Source organism: Myxocyprinus asiaticus, chromosome 46 (assembly GCF_019703515.2).
Source record: "Myxocyprinus asiaticus isolate MX2 ecotype Aquarium Trade chromosome 46, UBuf_Myxa_2, whole genome shotgun sequence".
NCBI lineage: Eukaryota > Metazoa > Chordata > Actinopteri > Cypriniformes > Catostomidae > Myxocyprinus > Myxocyprinus asiaticus.
Window position 1 is genome coordinate 10,389,848 of NC_059389.1, and position 7,712 is coordinate 10,397,559.

Here is a 7,712-nt window from a genome sequence, read left to right on the forward strand (position 1 = left end):
CAACTATAAGTAAGCCATTTGTGGTTGATTTCTCCGAAAAGTTTAAACATTTCCGCTCTGTGGTGCTATACAAACTTTGCTCTGTTTGTTTGAGCATCCTGACTATCCTGACACAGCAACATTGACTCAACCAATGGCGTGAGTTTTTGTGGGTTTGGTCAACCAATGGAAGATGGGAAGAATGTTTGGGAAAATTGTTTGAAAACAGTCATTATGTTGGCTTGAATAGGTTTAGAGTTTTTCCGAAATCCGTAAACCAAGACCAGAACTACTAATTGTAACTCCTCCTAGAGCTTTTCAAGTTACATCCACCAAACTTGGCACAGACCTTCAGACTGTTCTGACTTAGTGTGCTATGTCTTTTCTTACTGATCAGAATTACAGTTTTCGCACAGTGGGCGATCAAATATCCCATAGACATATCTATCTATCTATCTCTCTCTCTCTCTCTCTCTCTCTCTCGCTAAGCTAGCTTTTTTAAACTTTCAGGCCAGGATTTGTAAAGCAAACATCAATGTTTGTCTAGTTATTTTTCCTATTCCATTTGGTACCGCAAGTGGTGCAGAAATTACACACTGCAGCTTTAATCTTTTGAATATAAAGGACAAATAAATGTCTGTTTTCCTTTTGTTTGACTTAACAGCAAAACACATGACTGCTCAGTTCTCGCAGTCACCTGACCACTATTGTGAAGTGGGATTTTGAGCTTCAGTGAGAGATTTTTGTGTTTGAATTCTGTGTCTGTTTGTGCATGTGTGTACACACACGTGAGTGCGTTAGCCTCTCGGCCTCCAGACTTCAAGTCATATGTCTTACCTCTGATCCTTTTGACCTCTGTTCCTCTACCTCTTCCAATCCCAGCCTCCTGTTTTTTCTGTTTGGTCCCTGTTCGTTCCGGGATAAGTGAAGCATAAGGACACAGGAGCGTCTCATGGGAGCAGAAGTGATTTTTCAGGATAATTTATTGTATTTTAGTGCACATAAAGCATGATCACACATCTGTAGTATTTTATTCTTCCCTTGAAGTCCACTTATAAAGTTAGTCAAGGTTTTTTGCACCAAAAACAATTCTACATCACTATTTTTCAGAGATTTGAATCTCTCAAGCATTTCAATGCTTACATACAGTATGGGACAATATCCTGTTTTCCATGATATATCCCCTTAAATAGTGATCTATCTGCACTGCTCGTTAAGTTCTGTGGTTTTAACATATAATCACACATGACGCACTAAGTGTTTTCTGTGATGTACAGTAATTGGCAGTGTGTTCGAGGGGAACATGGGGCTCTGTGTGCACTTGTGTGCGTATGAGGTTGCATTACCTGAGAAAACAGACCCTACACTACCTTCTGATATCAGCTGCAGAAAAGGCTTGTGTATTAAAGTCGTGACCACAGAGACGTCTGTGATATAAAGAAATGAGATGAGATCGGAAATTGCCCATGTTGGAAATATTGAACATAGCGTCAACAAACGATTTTATCTTTGAAACGGAGGGAAATTACTTATGATTTCCCTGTTGCCAAGAGACTAAAGCAACTGAGTTTATTGGCACAGTTCTTGGGTAAACACACACACATAAAACACTCAAATGTACACACAATGTCAATATCTTTTTATCAGAAAGCTTTTTTAGCATACGGTCAGCATTATTAAGGCAATATAAAAAATTTAATGTGGCAATTTAGCAAACATAATAGTGACTATTGTACTTTTCTGTAGTGTATAGGGCCTATAATTGTGTTACATGATCATTTCATTTTATTGTGACTGGCATACAACCTTCCAGCAATAAGATGATCTTTGAATTTAAAAAACTAAACCTCTACGACCAGCCATTAAAAAACACAGAAGGACACATTTCTCTCATGCTGGTACAACATGGTAACACCAATGATGCAGTTGTGTTACTCTATATGATTATAACCTTAAGGAGCCTTTTCTACCTGATCTAACCCATAAAATTCAGTTTTGTATGTGTAACCTAATTTAGTCAATAATTTAGTCAAGTTGATTCAGCGATGTTAAATACACTTTAATCAAACCAGTGAATTTAGTTGTTACCACATAAAGCACATGTTTGGTCCTGTTTTATTTTGTGTTTTTTGTGTTTTTTCTTTTTCTAATTATTATTTATTTATGTATTTATTTATTTAGCATTTTTGCAAGTTCTAACTTGTACTCCTGATTTATTTTTTATTTTTTTATTATATATATATATTCATTTATATTTTAAATATTGTTTTTTTTTTTTTTTTTTTTTTTCAGACAGATTTTCATGTACATTCTAGTTGTGGTAATTGTGTACTAATAGAAAAACCCAAATAAACATAATGTTAAAAAAAAGTATAATATTGTATGAACAGGCATTTGTTTTTTGGATGCTCATCTCCAGTATAGGATGCTGGTGTGCTTGTGAAACCACTAGGCCTCTCAACTAGCTTAAAGGGATAGTTCACCCAAAAATGAAAATTATCTCATTATTTTCTCACCCTCATGCCATTCCAGATGTGTATGACATCCTCTGCAGAACACAAACAAAGATTTTTAGAAGAATATTTCAGCTATGTTGGTCCATACAATGCAAGAGAATGGTGGCCAGAACTTTGAAGGCCCAAAAAGCACATAAAGGCAGCATAAAAGTAATCCATATGAATCCAGTGGTTTAATCCATGTCTTCTGAAGTAATATGATAGATGTGGGTGAGAAACAGATCAATATTTAAGTCCTTTTTTATTATAAATGTCCACTTTCACTTTTACATTCTTCTTCTTTTGTTTTTGGCAATTAGCATTCTTTGTGCATATCACCACCTTCTGGGCAGGGAGGAGAATTTATGGTAAAAAAATGACTTCAATATTTATTAGTTTCTCACCCACACCTATGATATCACTTCTAAAGATATGGATTTTACCACTAGAGTCGTATGGATTACTTTTATGCTGCCTTTATGTCCTTTTTGGAGCTTCGAATTCTGGCCAGCATTTACTGTACTTGCATTGTATGGACCTACAGAGCTGAGATATTCTTCTAAAAATGTGTGTTTCTGTTCAGCAGAAGAAAGAAAGTCATACACATCTGAGATGGCATGAGGGTGAGTAAATGATGAGAAAGATTTTTTTTTTTTTTTTGGGTGAACTATCCCTTTAACCAGCAATACTTCTTGGTCAACCAGCTCCATCAAAACAACATGTTGGTTGATCACCTTTATCAGCTAGGGGCTGTATAGTCATAAGAATAGCTATGCTGGTTATGCACCAAACCAGCGATAACCAGCCTGTACCAGCACCTGCTCTTTTTACCAGGGTTACCAAGTATTTTTAAGTTGAATATGGTTTACTACAACAGAACATACAGACCAGTGGCACTTAACCACAGCAGTCATCAGACCTGTTTGTGTAATTCAAACTTTGTCAACTTAAATTTGTTTATTCACTTCTCGCCTAACACCTGGAGTCTCCACCACAGAACCTGAAAATCTGTAACTGAATCTGGCATATCTGGATATCATGAATGCCAAAGACGAACCAAACAATGTACCCTAAATCAGTTAAGACATTGCAATGGGAACTGACCAGTCCACTGTGAGACCTGAAGGTGCTACTGTTGCTGACAGATGAAACTGTCTTTACACACGAGACTTAATGTCAAAAAAGGGTCATCTAGTGTCTACATGTTAAATTCAACAGTGAAGTCCAAAGCAATGTGAGGATTCCCAGTGGCCTACTCTGCTGAATAGGTTAGTGAGTTAGTTGCTCCAAGAGTTATTACTCAAACACAGTTGGCCATACTTAACACAACTGTGAGTTGGTAAAGTCTTATGCCTTGAGACTTAACAAGTCATCTTATGGTCGCTTCATAAGCATTGGCACTTTTAGGGTACTCGTTAAAGTAATTAGCAAGTCACGTTTGTAATGTCAAGACATAACTGAGACATACTTTTGGCTCTTTTTCTAAACGTAAACAACAGAATATTTACATAAAGCTGAAGTGTTAACTTTTTCAATGTAAAATATATTCTCCTATTCCAGCTTAATATGCCAATACAACTACAGTAAGTAAGCCATTTGTAGGTTGATTCCCCCAAAAACTGGACTATATGTTTGCCCGACCAATAGCAGACAGGAGAATGTTCGGGAAAGTTTGTAAACTGGGTGCTAGTAATGCATTTTTCACTGTAATAAAGTAATTTCCTCCCACCCTTAAAAATTGCAAATATTTTATATTACTGTAGATGTTTTTGGACTATTAAAAGTGTGAAATTGACTTTTTACTTTTTAAATATTTATTTCCCTTAGGAATTTATTTATATTTATTTTGCCATTTAGTACTGATGTCACAAATGCTACGAAAATGACCTTTCTGGATTAAGTCGTGTTCACAAAAGCTTAGTTTTGACATTCACGCTGTATCAGTGAATCAGTCTACCGTTTAACTAAATATGAAGGAACTAGTTTGAATCTTGGCTAAAACAATGATGAGGATGCCAAATGAAGCTGGCTAATCTTTTCCTTACAGCTCACATGATGCGAGTGCTTTCCTTAGGCCACAGCAGCTGATGTGAGAGCAGAGCTACCCTCAGGAGAAAAATGGCTTTTGGATCAGTATTTCATGAAGTAGACTCGCATGAACCATGACCATAAGCCCACATTTCAAGAGTCACGAGCAACAGGAATCAACTATAAGGAATCAACTTCCCTGCTTAAAGGAATAGTTCACCCAAAAATGAAAATTTGCTGATCGTTTACTCACCCTCAGGCCATCCAAGATGTATATGACTTTCTTTCTTCATCAGAACAGGATTTACGATTTTTAGGAAAGTATCCCAGGTTTTAAGCTTCATCCAATGCAAGTGAATGGACACCAATTTTTGATGGTCCAAAAAGCATATTTAGGTAGCCTCAAAGTAATCCACACGACTCCAGCCGATCAACAAATGTCTTCTGAACCAAAACGATTGGTCATTTTAAGAAACAAATCAATAATTATATACATTTAACTACAAATTTTTGCTTTCGCCCAGAGCTGGAATGCACGTTCACGACCTCTGGCATGACGTGGCAAGGTTGGGCAAAAAACTCCATCTCCTCTTCTCCTCTAACATGAAAATCCTCCAACATCGTGGTTTACACAATTGTTTTGGACTGTTTTAGTTTGTGAACGGCACTTGGTCTGTGGACATTCCTCTTGTAAACAATGTCGCACTTCCTGCTTCCTCCTTCACGCGTGACCTTGCCAACGCGCTTACGTCACGCGAGAGGTCGTGAACTCATCCCTCTTGAGATCGTGCATTCCAGAGCTGGGCGGAAGCGAAAGTTTTTAGTTAAAAAGTATATAATTATTGTTATAAATCGTTTCGGTTCAGAAGACGTTTAATGGTCGGCTGGAGTCGTGTGGATTACTTTTAGGCTGCCTAAATATGCTTTTTGGACAATCAAAAATTGGTGTCCATTCACTTGCATTGGATGAAGCTAAAAACCTGGGATACTTTCCTAAAAATCTTAAATCCTGTTCTGATGAAGAAAAAAAGTCATATTCATCTGGGATGGCCTGAGGGTGAGAAATTATCAGCAAATTTTCATTTATGGGTGAACTATTCCTTAAATGGAATTGTCTGTTTTGGGGAACCAGTCAATAGTCCCATGCATGGCAACACCAGCAAAATTACTCAGTTTAGACTGCCATTTATGCTTAGCTAAATTGAGGTCTTTTTGTTTTTTGATCGTCATACTGCCAAATGTGTAAGTCTTTATCTCTTAAAGATATTCCTTGCTTACTGGCAAAAATAAATAGAAAAAATAACACTGTGTAAAGAGCACAACAGTCTGGTTCCGGAAGTAAAAATCCAGTTCATTTCTTTCATAGGGGAGTTGATTTTTACCTATAATTTATACGCCTTTAAAGACAGAGCAACCATGAGCTCTGAGGTTGGTAATTGATGCTATATTCTTCTGTTAAAGCCATCAATCTGAGCTATTTCAACTTCATTTTTAAAATATTGTGTTTAATAGTGGAATTCCTGGTGAAGAACTACACTACCCATGATCCTGAGGGGGAAAATCCAACAATCAGAGAGTTGCGGCAAACACATGGCAGCAAAAGAGCCCATCAGCGACTGCTCACTTTCATGACACGCTGTGAATGAAGCAATTGAGTCAGTCTCCCTACTCTCTCAAACTACTTTTAATTTGTAAATATCTGAATAATTTCCAATGAACTTAAAATACACTCACTGAGCACTTTATTAGGAACAAAATGGTCCAAATATAGTGCCCGATTTTGTCTTCTGCTGTTGTAGCCCATCCACCTCAAGCTTCGACGTGTTGTGCATTCTGAGATGCTATTCTGCTCACTACAATTGTACAGAGTGATTATCTGAGTTACCGTAGCCTTTCTGTCAGCACGAATCAGTCTGGCCATTCTCCGCTGACCTCTCTCATCAACAAGGCGTTTCCGTCAACAGAACTGACGCATGGGTGCTTTTTTGTTTTCTTTTGTTGTTTTTTGGCACCATTCTGAGTAAACTCTAGAGACTGTTGTGTGAGAAAATCCCAGGAGATCAGCAGTTACAGAAATACTCAAACCAGCCCATCTGGCACCAACAATCATGCCACAGTCGAAATCACTGAGATCATATTTTTTACCTATTCTGATGGTTGATGTGAACATTGAATAAGTAGGTGTACAAGTGTTCCTAATAAAGTGCTCAGTGAGTGTATATTCTTTACTTATAATCAACCACTTTAAATCAATATTTTTACATTTGACATCTTTTTAATACTTACTATATTTCATGACGGCATGAACTACAATTACATGAAATATTGCAATGTAACTGAGTCAAAAACTATGGAAAAATATAAAACTATTAATTTTAAGCTGTTGCTATGTTAAGATTCAGTATATTTTGATTGTGTTGCAAAATATTCAGATAAACACAAATATATAAGTAGCTGAGAGTATGTGGAGACTCGATTGCAGCATTTGCAATGCGTCATGGAAGTGGGCGGTCACTGCAGAGCTCGTTTTGCGATGGGAAAAAGGTACCTCTGGTTGTTCCTTGCAGTGTACTGAGCCTTACAGGATCCATTAGGTTAGTATTAGGGTGGGGGCGGGGTTAGGGCATCTGCTGCCTCACAGGAACAAACTGAGGCCCCTTTGTACAACGTGCAGCTCGTTTGGCTTGTTCGTCGCGTTTCTCTGATTAGTGTGTCGTTTCCCTTCAGGATCATGGGTAGTGTCGCTCTTCGGCAGAAATTTTCCTATAAAACATGGCATATACCACTGAAGCATGTACTATCGATTAACTACCTCTGAGCTCACTGTAGGTCTGTCTTTAAAGGTTCATAAGTTATCATTAATAATTAAATTCCCAATGGAAAAAATTTATGGGATTTTTACTTCTGGAACCAGACTGTTGCACTCCATTACACAGCTTGCTGGAATACTTACCAGTATTTTGCAGTGAAATACTTTTGTACAGTAACTGCATAATTGACTGTTGTCTGAGTCAACCGATTCTTCTCACATAAAATGTATTTTTCCTCAAATCAATGTTTATGTCTATTTATGTATTTAAGTATTCATTTAATACACATATAATATAGCCTGCATTTATTTATTTATCTGCAATAATGAGAGGCTTATTATCAGCAATATGCCAAGGCAGTATTCACCCTTAAAAATGATCCATATATTTGCCTAATAGA